Source organism: Prionailurus viverrinus, chromosome A3 (assembly GCF_022837055.1).
Source record: "Prionailurus viverrinus isolate Anna chromosome A3, UM_Priviv_1.0, whole genome shotgun sequence".
NCBI classification, from domain to species: Eukaryota; Metazoa; Chordata; class Mammalia; order Carnivora; family Felidae; genus Prionailurus; species Prionailurus viverrinus.
Genome location: NC_062563.1, coordinates 109,774,703 through 109,790,375, shown reverse-complemented (window position 1 = coordinate 109,790,375; position 15,673 = coordinate 109,774,703). Strand labels below are relative to the sequence as shown.

General features: G+C 46.2%; 1 long non-coding RNA gene across 1 annotated transcript; it reads right to left on the bottom strand.

Annotated features, from left to right (window-relative positions):
* Nucleotides 1–1,191: 1,191 nt before the first annotated feature.
* LOC125161597 (uncharacterized) lies at nt 1,192–4,361 on the bottom strand. Its single transcript, XR_007150693.1, has 3 exons — nt 4,114–4,361; nt 2,983–3,097; nt 1,192–1,246 (listed from the first exon to the last, which is right to left on the bottom strand). It is a non-coding gene; the product is annotated as an uncharacterized LOC125161597 (long non-coding RNA).
* Nucleotides 4,362–15,673: the final 11,312 nt, after the last annotated feature.

The following is a 15,673-nucleotide window of genomic DNA, read 5'->3' as shown; positions in this document are numbered from 1 at the left end:
AGCTTCACTGAATGGCTCACTTCTGTTTCAAGGGATTGGTCTGCAACATACAATCTGGGCAATTAAAGTTGCATTTCAAAGCAGCAAGATTCTAAACTCCCAAGATTTTGAAAACAGTCTCATTGTACCCATCAGCTCCTACCCACACCCCTTCCTCCACTCTCCAGCAGAGAGTAGCTCTATAAACAAAGTGGTGACAGGGAATACCCACAAGGCCCATCCCCAGCACCAGGGCCCCAGAAGTTGAGACACACTTAAAGGAAATGGCCTTGCTGTACGAAAACCAAGAAAGGCTAGGAGAGGATGGAGAAAGAGCATGGCACTAGTAAGTTCTACTCATGCAAGGAGCCCAGATCAGTGATTTAAAAATAGAAAAGGGCAAATTTTCAAGCCCTCATGCCTTAATTCTCTATATAGTGCAAATGACTATATGCAAATGAGCTAGGTTGGGCTCAACAGAATCCCAGTTTATTGACCCTCAGTTACCTTCAGGGGATTAGTGGGCCCTTTTGACTCATTGCTGATGAAACTTGGGTGAAGAAAAACTAATGGGGCATAAACTAGAGTATCCAAGACCTAGAGTTATCTGTGCCCATTGGCAGCAGTTTTTGGACAGAGAAAATGTTTTTAGGAAGCTACTCTATCATTCAGGAGACCACCCCCCTCCCCCTTACTTCTCTTATCTCCTCAGCCTCTTAAGAACCGTTGAGGGCTCATCAACTATTCATTCTGGCAGAGTGATAAGGAGGTATGCTCTTGTTTTCTATGATAAAGTTTTTGTGTTCTGTGTTCATGCTCAGGCAAGGAGCCACAAGCCTGGGAGATTTATCAATTTATTACTCATGCCAATTTTGGGAGCTCGCAGGTTTGAATCAAGCCAGAGATACTTGCTATTGTATAAACCTAGCAAACCAGTGTGGAAAACGCAGGAGGAGAGAATATATATATATATATATATAGTCTTTGACCAAGTTATTCATTTTGGCAACATCCCGTCTCCCAGATCAATTGTCCGTTTAATCATAATGCCTTATAGCCACATGACCCTTCAGGGAGAGCTTACAAAGCATGTTCCCGTTTGTTATCTCCTGACCTTCCTAGCAGCCTTCTGCTGTGGGCTTGACTGGTGTTATCACAGAGCAGGCTCTGGACTATGAGCCAGAAGGATAGGGCTCCAGCTCCAGCCACTTCCTTGACTGATGTCCTTGGGCAATTTTCCTTAAACTCTGATCCTCAGTCTTCTCTTCTGCACAAAGAAGCAAAAACACTCAGAGATGGATGGGACTACACAGCTTTAGCTTCAGGACCTACCATCTGCACAGGCTGGGAACCTAATTTTGACATAGTTTGTGTCCTTTTTCTTAGAGAAGGCTCCCCAAATTGTAATAAGCTTCAGGACTCACAAAACCTAGATCAGTCCCCCAATAAGACCTGCTCAGTCTAGTACCAGAAAGCCAAAATATGATAGGTATTTCTATGGCTTCAGCTCTGCCAAATGGCCTCTGATGATCACCATTCATCCCCCTGTACCAGATGGACTTTGTTGGTCCCCCTCCTGGATAGCTGTGAAGGGCTCACTGCTGGCCTCATCTCTGGAGAATTGCCTTTCACTGCATGGGAGCCCCTTGTCCTGGCGATCGCACCATCCCTTCCGTTTGGGGCAGTGGGCCAATGTCTGATTGACATGGAGTAGCCCCTTATACAAACAGTTGCAGCCCTATCTCAAGGTGGAACCAGCTCTGTGATACCATCCGTGCTCCTTTGGGATCATATCAAAGCTAGACTGCAGCTGGGATGACATCCTGGCTTAGCTTCTTCCTCATTATTTCCATGCCAAAGCCCATCCGGTCCACTTTCAAACATAGTCAAAAAGCCCCTGAGACCCACTGCAGCCAATGCTCAGACTACTGCACAGAAGTGCTTACTAATTCCGTGACTAGCATCCCTGTCTGAGGCCCATCCTGGGCCCCTAACAAAGTCCAGAGATCCAGAGTTATAAGGACCTTTGGAACCAGGCAATGGGAGGGTGGAGGTAGTGATGTTGAGCATTTGGTAAAACTCTGAACTGTGCCCGCCCCACCCTTAGTATCTTCTCTGAGCGCTTGCTTTAGATGTTAAGAAGGAGACCAAACAATGAGAAAAGAATGACTGCTAACATCATGTCTCTTTTGATCATTTTCATGGCATTTTTTACTGCAGGAGATTTATAACTCGTTCTTTGTCCCAGCTGAATAGAAGAGGAATCTGGACTCTCCAGTGTTGCCTGTCATTTTGGAGAAAGACAGAATTTAGGAGGAAAGAGAAGATTTAGAGGCTGTTTCTGTCTCATCTCTGACTTGGTTTGTGACCTTAAATGAATTAATTGTCACCTTTCAGCACTTGCACGTGTGGCATCAACACTTACTGTCATACCCCACAAAGAGCAAAGATTCTTGGAGAGAGATCATCATAATAGCAAGACCACCGTCTATAAAAGAGGCATACTTTTTAAACCATCAAAAAGGACACACAAGACATTCCTCATGAAAGGGAATAAAATGTGGGGCAGGATGTACCCAAGTGTTTGCTCCCCCAGGCCCTTAGCCCTAAAGGATCTAGAGATAACTAGCCTACCACTTCCTTACAAGAGACAGGTATAGGCTTTGCAGGCAAATTATGAGGACCTAGGTCCAACTCCAGGGGCATCATTCAAGGGAGAGGGGAGCAGGTAAGCCCGATGAGCTTAGGCAGGTACATCTCAGAAACAGCTACTACAGGATGGAAAAGCCCAGTTAGAGGACTAAAGACCCAAGAAGCAAGGGCCCAGGGAACTCACTCAGGTAAGGCTCCCAGTGCCCAACACGCAACTCATCAGAATCATAGATTTTCTGGGCCAGTGGCTTCCTATAGACATCCTCAGAATTCATCTCAGAATGTGGGCAGTCCTGTACTTGAGTGGGGGTGCATAATAACAGGATTCACTGTGTGACCTTGGGCACTTACTTGACTTCCCTTTCCTCATATGTAGTAATTCCTCCTTGATTCATCTTTCAGGCTGGTATTAGATTCTGTCTGAGGCAGTATGTATGAAATTGCTTTGTAACTGGTAAAGTGCCAACTGTAAATGTAAGATGGTAATATCTATGGTTAGATAAGGAGGGAAAGAGAAAAGAAAGCTTTTCAGAATAGGAAGAAAGGAGCTCCAAGATCTGTAGGCTCATTTAGCCTGGTCTCTGAGCCCATGCAAAGGCAGGCTTGCAATGCAGGGTTGCAGCTTTCTCTGCTGTTGACGGGGAGCTGGAAAGAGCCCCATGCCCAGTGTCCAGTGCTCCTGGCAAGAATGAATCTGCCTTTGGGTGTCCACAGAAATGGGAGCTGCAGTCTCCCTATCCCAAGCAACCACATATGGTCCATCTGTCTGACTGTTCTCTGCCATGATTTCTGGTTCCAATTTCCTCTCCAGCTCCCTGTTGGGACTAGGGCCCATTCCTGAGCTCTGGTCCAATTGGCTGGGGCCCTGCTCATTCCTGTCTCTTCCCCAGGACAGATGGACATGTTGGATAAACATGTTGGATATACATAGTACACCCAAACTCTCCTTAGATATCCTACCCTCTGCTCTACCTGCTTAACTTGGATACAATTCTCCCATGGACCAGCCCTGTCCAGATCACACTTAGTACCACTCCCCAAGCTTAGTGGTTTGAACCATGGGTTCTACTCCTGGGGGAGGGGGAGTCTGTTGCCATTCCCCTATACCCCAGCTATTTCCCCCTCACCCGTAATCAGCATCAGTTGCAATTTTCTCCCTCCGCCCCATTGGGAGCCCACAGTACTGGTAATGACAAATTTTAATATCCTTCTCCAAAAATTTCAGCAAAGACAAGAAGGGCACAAGATAAAAGGCTCAAAAGAGATAAGCATGTACTTCCAAAATGTTCATCCTTCAAAGGAAGAATCAAAGATAATTAAAATATTAGTGAGGGAAGCACAGGTAGATGAGTTATATTTGCAAATTCTTTAAATTATAAATTAAGGTGCTATCCCTTTAAAAAAGTTTTTTCCACTTAAACAACTTAAGTAATTGAAGTTATGAAATTTGTATAACCCTGATTGCCTGTGAAATAAATATACCTTGTAGGTACTGCACACACCATCGATGATTGTATGTTGTATGCACTGCGTTGATGTTCCGGATAATCCTCAAATAAGTGGAAAAAAGACATTAAACTATCAGGCCAAACAGAGTGAGGTTGCTTTCGTTACTCATCTAACAGTTTGCAAATATGACATGTGATGACTGTTCCTCTGCTGGACCAAGCAGGAGTGGACTGTGGGTGGCTGAGTGAGGGTAGAGTGGCCCTCAGTGCTGTCCCTCGAGCAGAGGAGGGTACTCCCAGTGGCTTCATCTTTAACTGCCTCCTCTCCACCCCCCCCCCCCCCCGCCACGCACACACTGCTGAACCACACACACTGATTGGAACCAAGTGGCAGTTGGTAAGAAGTGACCTCGGGGGCCTGGATTGGACACTCAGAAGACGAAGTAGGAAGACAGAGATGGAAGCAGAGATATGAAATTGCCTACTTGGGAAAGAGCCTGGAGCTGCTTTTGATAAAGCCTCTGTAGCTTTGGGATGGCCAGGGAGGGAGCCATTTAGGCATCGGGTGGGTCCGGATGCTTCTCTTCCTCTAGGAGCCTGTGCGAGAAGGCTAGGTCCCTGGTTGTAGAGAAAGACTGAAGACATTTCTATTTGTTTGGGGTTTTCTTTTTTAATGTTTATTTATTTATTTTTGAGAGAGAGAGTGGGAACAGGGGAGAGGTAAAGAGAGAGGGAGAGAGAGAATCCAAAGCAGGCTCTGCACTGTCAGCACAGAGCCCCACAAGGGGCTCAAATAAATGAACTGTGAGACCATGACCTGAGTCAAAGTCGGACGCTTAAGTGACTGAGCCACCCAGGTGCCCCAAGACATTTCTGTTTTTGATGCTACTTCACCTGCTGTTCCGCAGCTGGTCAGAAAGCAGGTCATGACTTTCTCCTGAAGTCAAACTTAATCTACTCACCTCTGAAATTCACCGATCTTGCAGCACCAAAGATGGGCACAGTCTCAAGCTTAGAATATCTAAGCATCTGCAACAGGGATTCCCACTTCGTCTCGTTTAGTGGGAAGTCTCTACTTCTTTTATCTTGATTATCAAGTAATGTGGTTGACTGTTTAGGTCAAGTCTGGTAAATAAAACAGGTATATACAATCTGGGACCCCAAATGGCAGTGTGAGCAGGTGAGCCCCTGACTAAGATGGCTCTTAGGAGCTTTGCTGGAAATGCCTGCTCTCTAACTACACAGCAGAAAGGACATTTCTGCAGAGAGCAAAGGTAACCAATGAGAGAAGAGGAGGAAGGGCCCTCATGAGGGTCAAAAGCCAGAATTGCCAAGTATTGTCTTCTTGGTTACTCCTCAACTTAAAACCCCTCTGCGGCTTTCCCTTGTTGAAGGGTAAACGCCAATCACCATTGTCCATTAGGGTGACACACAGGACCTGGCTGGGCCCTATCTCTTGACAAGACCTCTAGACATTCAACTTCAGGCATCTAGATTGCTAGCGACTGGGTTGATCTAGCAACTATTTGACCATGTGTCAGCTTTCCTCATGCTGGAATAATCTCTGCCCACACAGGTGCCTAGGAATTGCTTCTTCATCCTTAAGAATCAGACCCCCCCCGCCCCCCAGCAACCTGCCTTCCCCAGTTGACCATTCCCTCCTTGGGCCACTACGGTAGTCTCCTCACCACTTTATTAGATTCACTGATTTTATAAGTCTGTAAATCCCTCCAGGTGGGGGTGACCATGTCTTGTCCGCCTCCCTACTTCCAGTGCCCAGCACTCTGCATGACATACACCAGATACTTCACCAATGTTTGTTGAATCAAATTGAATTGACATTGACTATGGCTCTGACATAACAAGCCATTTTCTTTTTCTTGTTCAACTCACAAACAATGTGAGAAGAAAAGATAAAGTAATAGGTGCATATCAGCTTTAAATAAATTACTTTAGAGAACAAGTCCTATGTGAACTTTGGATATACAAATTCTATCAAAGTGTACATGGAGGTAAAACCAAATTTGTCTCCTTAGTTTACAGTCTTGCTCTAGACTCAGGATAACATTCAGTTAACTTGATTCATCAGTGGTTGCAAAGAGAAGTGGGTGTTCTGATTAATCAGATAAAGAACCACCGGAAAAGAAAACAGGAGACCTGGATCCCGGGTCCTGGCTTTTCCACTTACTACCTTCTGTGGACTCTGAGCAAGTCACTTCGTCTCAATTCCTTCCACTTTAGACTGTGGATTATAAAGTTTTCTTGTTTAAAATACTGGGTAAATGGCAAATTGATCTGCCAATATAAGATATCATTAGGTATACCTGGCCAATTCCCCAAGAGTAAACTCCAAATATATTTAACCCCCAAAATTATTGAGCAAAAGTCACATTTTTTTTTTGATGATTCAGAAGACACTGCAGCAAGTGCTCTGAGCTCTTCGTTACAAGTGTCATTTACCATTATATCATAACTTTGTAGAAATACCAGTTAATAGTTCCATTTGCTAGAATGGTGTATAAGCCAACCTTTAAATAATATTGTATTATTTCTGAACGGACACACCATGGAACAATATAATGAGGTTACTGCCAAAACAGCTATAAGTTTTTGTGAGTGAAATGCATAGTTAGGTCTGGAAAGGATTGTTTCAGCTCTGTAAGCTTAATCACGGTTTACTGGCCCCGAGTGGGTTTGGAGGGATGGTGTCAGGCATTTCGATGTGTGGTCAGTGACTCATACTCAAACCACTGTTTTCAGCCAGGAGAATCAAACATTTGGGCAATAAGCCTTGTAAAATTCTTATTTATAGGGAGGTTAGGCAGCCTTTGGGATTAGTCTCATCCAAAGGGAATCTTAAAGACCTTCATTGACTGCAAGTCTGGATATGCCTATTTACCACGGTGACTAGGAACTGCATTCTAGGGAAAACACCGGTCTTCCTGCAGACTTTCTAGAAACCATATATTGTGGTGAACATTACTTCATAAAGAAGTGAACTGGGAGCTGAACAAAAGCTGTCCACTAAGGCTACAAGTTTGGTCTACTCTAAACTCATCCACCACTAGGAAATTCCATTTGCAATTTTGTTCTGAGATAGGACGAGAAAGAAAAGGTGGAAGGCGTTCTTGGGGCAAAGACTGTGCATGAAAATCTCTAGAGAAATAAACCCAGGTTTGGTAGAGTGAGGACGGAAGAATTGAATGAGTGATTCAAGCCAAGAAAGGGCTGGATATGAGATGGAGAAATCGAAAATCATGGTGGATGGGAAGGAGAAGCTGCTGGAAAGAGGGAGAGTGAAGACAAGTCCCATTCGGCGTTGAGGCACCTTTGTAAAACATGAACACGAAAGAGCATCGTCAGTGATTAAGGAGGTAGCAGAAGTGAGAGAGAACCAGCACATAGGAATAGCGACAATGAAAGAGAGCACCTTTGCACTGGTCCTAAAATGGTACAACCCGCATGAAGACCGAGCTTCTCAAGTGAGGGCCGCGTGGCTGCACCAGCCACACTTGGAACTTGTTAGAAATGCAGAGACCCAGGCCCTACACAGACCTACTAAATCAGAACCTGCATTTTAACAGGATCTCCAGGGAACTGGATGCACAGGAAATTAAGCCATGGTATTTCTATGGCCCTTGCAACTTCATCCCCTCCTTGTATTTGTTCTTCTTCTTCTCCCCTTCATCTTTCATCATCTTCTTCTCCCAATTCTCAAATGAGGTCATGTGTGAAAATCAATATCTGCATGTCTCGACTTGGTCTAATTCAAACACTCAAATACGTCTCTGCTTGGTCCCAACTCAAAACACAAGCAGCCTCAGTTCATGAACATATGAACGAAACAGTTTCATTGGGCCCCAGAAAAACAGCAGGCAAGAACCCTCCCCCACAAGCTCTATATTTATGTCATTTATTTATACAGAGCCTTAAGTGTACACAGGGCTTTGTTGGGGAACATGCCAACAAAAGACTACGATCCTTGCCCTTTAAAAAATATTTTCCTTTTTCTCTTATGCCCTAGGGAATAGTTAGGGTGAGAATGGAGTTATGAAATCTTTGAACCAAAATATGTGAAATGAATAGAAGGAAGCCGTAGGTATTTGTTAGGGCCTCCAGACCTCTTTAAGAAAACAAGCAAGACTTTCCCAAACAATATGCTTGAGCAGATTTTTGCTGTGCAAGGAAGCAAGTGCTCAGATGATTGCAGCAGCCTCAAACACACACACACACACACACACACACACACACACAGGAAATCTTAAAGGCATTTGGCCAAAGGTAGCCATTTAACACATAAATTTATTAAAGGGATTTTTAAAGTTTTTTATATATTTAAAGAGACAGAGAGAGCGTGGTGAAGGAGCAGAGAGAAAATCCCAAGCAGGCTCCACACTGTCAGTGCAGAGCCCCATGCAGGACTCGAATTCATGAACCATGAGATCATGACCTGAGGTGAAATCGGACGCTTAACCACCTGAGCCACCCAGTTGGAAATTTAAAAGGAAATTTTAAAAGGGAAAATATGGAATGGCACTTATAAAAAAAAAAAAAACAGTTACATAAAATATGAAGCAATCATTTGATAAAATATTATGTAGCCACTCAAATCAGAATTTCAACAATATTTAGTGCAAAACAGTAATAATAAGTGGTAAGGTAGGGTACAATACTTTGTGTTTGTTTTTTTTTTTTTTTCAAAGTGTATTTATTTTTTTTGGGACAGAGAGAGACAGAGCATGAACGGGGGAGGGGCAGAGAGAGAGGGAGACACAGAATCGGAAACAGGCTCCAGGCTCTGAGCCATCAGCCCAGAGCCTGACGCAGGGCTCGAACTCACGGACTGCGAGATCGTGACCTGGCTGAAGTCGGACGCTTAACCGACTGCGCCACCCAGGCGCCCCTAGGGTACAATACTTTGTATTCACCATTATCCCACTTTTATGTAAATAAAAAAGGGGAACTAAATCTACCAAAATGTTAATGATCTATATCTCTGAAATTGATACGAGTGATTGAAACGTTATTCTTTGCACTTTGCTGTATTTTTCCAACTAGTATGGACACATACAAGTCGTATGAGTACTTTTCTAAATGGTCACATTTGTTTGGGTAAAAGTTATTTCTTGACTCCACAAATTCTCCTCTCTCTCTAAGGCCTTACCAAAGCCCACTTAATTTTCTGATCCAGAAAACAGTGATTCAAAGAATGGTGATTTCATCCGTTGGAAAAGTCACGCTGGTTCTAGACAACGAGAAGAGGGTGAAGCAGGGTTGGAAGGGGGTCAGAATGAGGAAATTTAACTTCCTAAATCCTCTTACATCAGGCCCTTCGGTGTGAGATTCCAGACTTCATTCAGCGTGTTTTGCATTCCCAAACACACCCATTATTGATTGATATGGAAACACCTTCTAAAGTCCAAAAGCATGGTTTGCGTACTATTCAGAAGCTCAAGAGTGGACTTTGTTCACTAGTGCTCAATTTTGATGTGTGTTGGAGTTGCCTGGAGAGCTTGAAAAAATATTAAAGCCCAGGTCCTACCCTCAGAGCCTCTGAGTTTCCTGGTCCAGGGTGTGGCCTAGGCATGTGGGTTTCCTCACGGCTCCCAGGTGATTTACCATGGAACACCGTAGCCACAACCACTAGTACCCAAACTCCCCTGCAGCCCCACTGATGTGGGTTCCCCTAGCCAGGTGTGTTCAGCATTAGTCAGTCCCATTGCCGGCTTCCAGAATCTGATCAGGTATTTGGCTCCAGGCAGAACAGCTACCTGACCATAATGAACTTCAAGGTGGCCAGCCAGGTTCTATTACTGTACAAGAGGGAGAGGACCAGTTTCAGTGGGCAAGTCCAATCCTGACCACATAGCACATACCTGCCTTTCATGGCCAAACAGACCCAGGGTAGTTTGCTTGGCCAAGAGCTCTCAGCTACTGAGTGGGCGGGTCGAGATTCTCACTCTAAAGCTTCAGTCTTTCCACTGTGCTACAGGATAAAACGTCTAACGCATTTTTTAAAATATTTTTTGGATTTCAGAATAATTTCCAACTGATAGAAAATTTGCAGAGATAGCACAAAGAGCTCCTGCACAATCCCTCACCCAGCTTCCCCTAATGTTAACGTCTTGCCTAGCCAGGGTGCTTCTGTCCAAACCAACACATCGACATTGCTACATTTTTATTATTAACTCCAGACTTTATCCAGATTTCCCCAGTGATTCCATGCTGAGCACTAATGCATTTAATAATACAGGAAAAGTCACGGGATGAGTAGTTATCAAATGCAGACAAGAAAAAGAGCATCCTCTCTGGATGAGAGAGGTCTAGGCACATATCTCAGAACTGGTGGGATCCCCGATGTGCCTGGATGGGATGTGTTCCAGGGGTAGGGCAGGCATCCAGCTCTCAGGAATGTTCCATAGGCCTCAGTGTGCTAAATGCCTGAGGAATTTGCAGCTCACATTGGACAGAGAGTATAAGCCTCCAACCACAGACCCTGGGACCAGAGAGGAACAAGAGGTTGAGCATTTCTATGCATGAGAGGAGAGACTTTCCCACGCCCTGATCAGTGTGACTGTTTTGTGCTGCACTCTGGCAGAGGTGCAAAGCCTCCAGATCCAGGCTTATTTCTGAAGTTATTTCCCAAGTCAAAGGAACGAAAATAACAAATTAAATATTCAGGCTTGCTGCTTCTGAGGAGTCTCTTTGCTTGGCTTCTCCAGGGGCCACCTTGGCCCAGAGGCTACATAGGGCTGGTGCAGCAGGTGCTAGACTGAGCGAACCACAGCCAGAAGGGAGCCGAGGTGGGCTTTCCTCAGCAGAACCCCAGTATCCTCGGGTGCCTCTCAGCTCCGCTTCTCTACCTGGAGAGTAGGGAAGCTGGACTCGGTGCCTAAGGCAGGCAAGGACTGACTGACTAGCATTCCAATTATATTTAATGTGAAATAGATTCTCGAATGAGCTCTTTGGCTAAGACAGAATTTCCCTCTTCCGTTGCCCTCACCGTTCCTGCCTCAGAGCCAGGTCTAGGGTGTCGCAAATGAGGTAAATGAGGGGCGTAGGGCACACTTTTGAAGGAGGCCTTTACACAACCTTGAGAATAAACACCTCCCTCACTTTTGCCCCCTGGGCCCTTTGCTTGCCTCACCCCAGTCCCAGCCCAGTTACCACCTCCCCATCTACTACCCCACCCCTGCGGTATCGTCACAATGATTTCACACCTACAGAGTAAAAAGGGGTCAACAAAACCCCCACATTTCGAGCTTTCCTCAAGTTACAACCACTACAGTTTTAAATGTCACAACCTCCAGCTTTGAAACAGGACTAAATATGAACAGTCCTTCCGACAGCCCCCTGGTGAGGGCTCAAGTTCCGCAGTTTCCCGAATGAGGACAGCAAATGGGACCCCGGACACGGCCACTTGCTGGGTGGTCCTGGACCAGGCAGCCTCTGCTGTAGAAAGAAGAGAGATTCTAGAACTTCTGAGATTTCTGACTTCGAAATGTAAAGTCAGTGAGGGGAAAGTAAAGGGAGAGCAGGCAAGTGGTCCAGAGAGATCTACTTGGCAGAAAAGAGCAGAACTTGCCTGATGGTTGTTTATTACTCTGACTCGTTGGCCACACTGGACATCCAAGCAGGGCTAAGAGCTCAGACTTGCCTCCCAACACCTCAGCCCTCATTTTCTCAAATGAAAAATGTAGGAATTTTAATCAGCGAATGGTTCTCAACCCTGACTACATATTAGTATCCAAGGGGGCTTTAAAAACACCGGTGCCTGCGCCCCGGTCCCTGGAGGTGCTGTTTAATTAGTCCGACCCAGTCAGCCGTACTTCTTAAAACCCCTCGGGTGCTTCCAATGTATTACCACGCTTGAGAACTTCCGTGACAGGTGAGCTCTAACTCCACCTCTGACATTCTATGATCCCGAGAAATAATAGGTAACTGTTTTTTGACCTGCGTCTCTGGACAGAACCCAACTCAGGAGCTCCCATTAAAATGACCGCAAGTTTTTCCAAAAAAGGTGAAGCGTTTTTAATTAAGTCTCTGGCTCCTGACAAAAGGAAGTCGAGGAAAAGGGGGTCATGATGACAGAGCCGGTGAGTACTTTTTCAAGTAGAAACTGCTCCAGGGGCTCACAGCCACAGTGGTGGCTGAAAATTCACAATTAAGTTGCTTCACTGGCTCTGAAGTCAGTGGGCGCAGCCCCAGGGAATGGCCTCCTTGCCCTAATGGTTACACAATTACCCAGATGCCCCCAAAGTGGGTGCAAGGCCATGAGGAATCAGCTGTGACCTCAGCTCCACCTCTTGGGAGGACACCAGTGCCAATTAAGCTAGAGGTCACCTGGGTCTGACAAGGATGGTGGCCAGCCTGGGCTTCGATGGGGGGTAAGTGAACAGTGGATGCTACTGTGCTGTAACCAGTAGGGAAGGCATACGTTCGTCACACGGTGGTTGAAAGATCCATGGAAGATTGGGCAACGGTTGATTGCAGGACCAAAGTCCCAGGGCAGAAGCAATGTCTGGTTACTTCTACTTCTGTCGACCTCACAGTAGATTCCCAGGATAGCTGCCCCGTGTATTACGACAGAGCTCTTATCCGGAGCATAAACATTATTTTATTCCCTTCCTGCTTTTTTGTTTGCTCTCTTCTGGACTTTCCATGTGCACTGTGGAGGCCGAGTGCTGTGAACACCAAGCGTTGCTTTTGAACACATTGCCACCTCAGAGAACATCATCGGGGACTTTCTGGGAGGCTGGTAGTGGAGTTTCTCAACCCCAGCTGCACGCTGGATTTGACTGGTCTGGGTTGGGGGCTGAGCATCGGAATATTTTTCTATCTCCCCAGGTGATTCTAATGTGCATCCAATGGTTGAGAACCACCAGGCTAAGCCGCACCTGGCTCAGGTGCGGGGGTGGTGGGAGGGAATGGACGGGGTCATGGTCAGGGTCTCAGGGAAGCCACAGGGAGATGAAAGGAAAAGCCCAACACATGGGGAGCTGGCAAGTTTTCAGAAATCACCTACTGATGCCTTATAGAACTAAAGCTTTTCATTCATCCGCTCACTCACCAGTTACTGACGGTGGCTGGATTCCAGGGATATAAAGATGAAAACGACGCAGAACCTAGTACACAGCCTAGTTGGGAGACAGGCACGTAAATTGTGTAACAGAAGTCGGACGTGGACTCTATATGCATTCGATAACTAGGCCCCAGAGGGCACCCCAATCTGTGGGTGCGGGGTAGGCTCCCCCACTGTCAAGCATGCTGGGAAGAGGCAAAAGCCAAAATATTCAGTGAGAGCTTGCAAGGAGGGCCTTGACAGGAGAGAGGCAGGAACTTTGTAGCCTTTCTGGCTTTACTGTAGACCGAGTTTCCCAAGAAGCCTGGGAAGCAGATCCACTCAGAGCTATTGGACAACTCCAGGGGGTGCCATTCATGCTGTACTTTTTACAAAAACACTGCCTGCTAGAGCTGTGTGCATAGGTAGCCTTGCCAGTGGCGATGAGGGAAGCTGGCTCACGAGGGGTGGGCTAGGAGGTGCCTCTGTCATTTGACAGGGCAAGCCCCTAGAAACGGGAACAGAAAAGGAAACCCGGGAACAGATCTGTGTCTGTGGGCTGGCTAGAAGCCAAGCAGAGGAGTCTCTATTTTCCTTCCTGTTTTCCCAGAGCTGTCAGTGGGGTAGAATTAAGGACAAGTGTGTGACCAACCTCTGGGCTGGTGTGGTACCCAGATGCCAGCATCTCCAGGAGCCAGTGTAGTTGCGGCCTCCCCCAGAACTGCGGGACCTCACCTGAGACCTCACCCAAAGATTAGATGGAAGGGGACCCAGAAAGGGGACTTGAGGTCCTGCCACCATCCTGGTAGGGATAAACAGCCAGTCATATTTGGCTTTAAGTATTAATGCGACCTCACTTGTGCACACAACCTAGTGAGGCCTAGGGGACTGTGAGGGTGAGTTGGAGACATTCAAGTGGCACTTAAGTACTGCATGAGATAATAAAGGACTGTGTGTGGGCAAGGCGAAGCCCAGAAGAGAGCGGTCTTCCTGGGCACAGGGTCAGGAGGGTCAGGGAAAGCCTCTCAGTAACACCCTCTGAGTTGGGTCTTAAAGGATGAGTAGACATCAGTCAACTGGACTAAGAAACAATCCAGATAGGGGACAGCATGCTCATAGGCATATGGGGCAAGAGCCTACTGTGATCTCAGAACCATCTACGGATGGACCAGAGATCTGAGGCTAAGAGGCAGGTAGGACTATATTCGGATGTGAGCAAAGCATACACCAGCTTGAGTGTGGACCTTGTCTCGTAGGGGATGAGGGCCCCCAAAGAATTCTACTCAAGATCATGGTGTAATCCAACGTGTGGAAAGGTCCGCCCAGCGGCCGGGTGGCCCTGTTGCCAGGTAGGGGAAAGGCTTCGAGGGAGGATCTAGAGGTGTTCCTTGCTACCTGTTCCATATCCTCCTTTTGGAGGAAAGGAAACGAGAAGCGGGTGTCTGTCGAATCATTGACCGGCCGCTACTTCTCCATAGCTGAAAGGGAGTCGGCCATGGTCTCCGTTGCATTCTCTGCTACTCACGACTATAAAACAAAGGATGTCTTTCAACTTCTAGGCACTGCAAAAACCTTACCTTTTTTCCCTCTGATTCAAGTTATTAAATAACTATCTTGACAGCAATGGTAAAACAAAAGGAGCTAGGCTTTGAACTTCAAGGGTCTGCTTCCCACATAGGAAGTGAGGGCTCACTGAGTGAGTTCCTCACCCACCTCCCACTGGCTCACTTTGACTCTCCTTTGATGGCCACACCCATTTCTCTAGACCCCCAGAGTGACTCCCATCACTGTTTGGGGGAACCGGCTGGCTCCTTCCCCACAAGAAAGCAGCACGGGGCCCCTAGGCTTGTTGGTTCGACAACCATTTCTGTACTTTATTTGCTCAGGTCATGAAAAAAAACCAAACAGTTCTTTGTGAGAAGACACAGGCACGCAGACATCACGCTTGATAAAGTGAGTGTCAGAGAGAGGCATTATTTATTCAACCGGCTTGATTAGTGAGTGCCAGACAGCTATTAGAACAAAAATCATGCTTTTAGGCAACTGTGTCTATTCATGTTTGGTGAACCTCTGCAGAGAGCCCAGATAATGCTATTTATCTTCACCCACACTAGTCAAATGTTTGGATAAATAAAGATGTTGTATGAAATTCCCTGTCACTTCAACACAAGTTGACATAGAATGGAACAGTATTCGATTGTGTTCCATTTCATGGCTGGGCATCTTCCAAAGCCAAGGAAAGGAGAAGCAGAGAGCTTCCTGGGGCTAAGGATCCTGCTTAACCTGACACTCCTCTGTGCCTCCCCTGTGCGGACACACCTAAGGTCCTCCCCTAAACCCATGGTTCTTGTACATCAGGTAACCTAATCTTTGAATGGTTGCTAGAATTGCCCATCTGTAACCAGTGTTTTCATCTAAATGGACCTACGCACACAAGTCAGAGACCAATAAATGGGAGTTGGGCACGCTGGTCCCATTGGCAGCCACTTCCTTAGATTGTCTGCCTTTGTTTTCTATCTGGCTCTGACCCCTT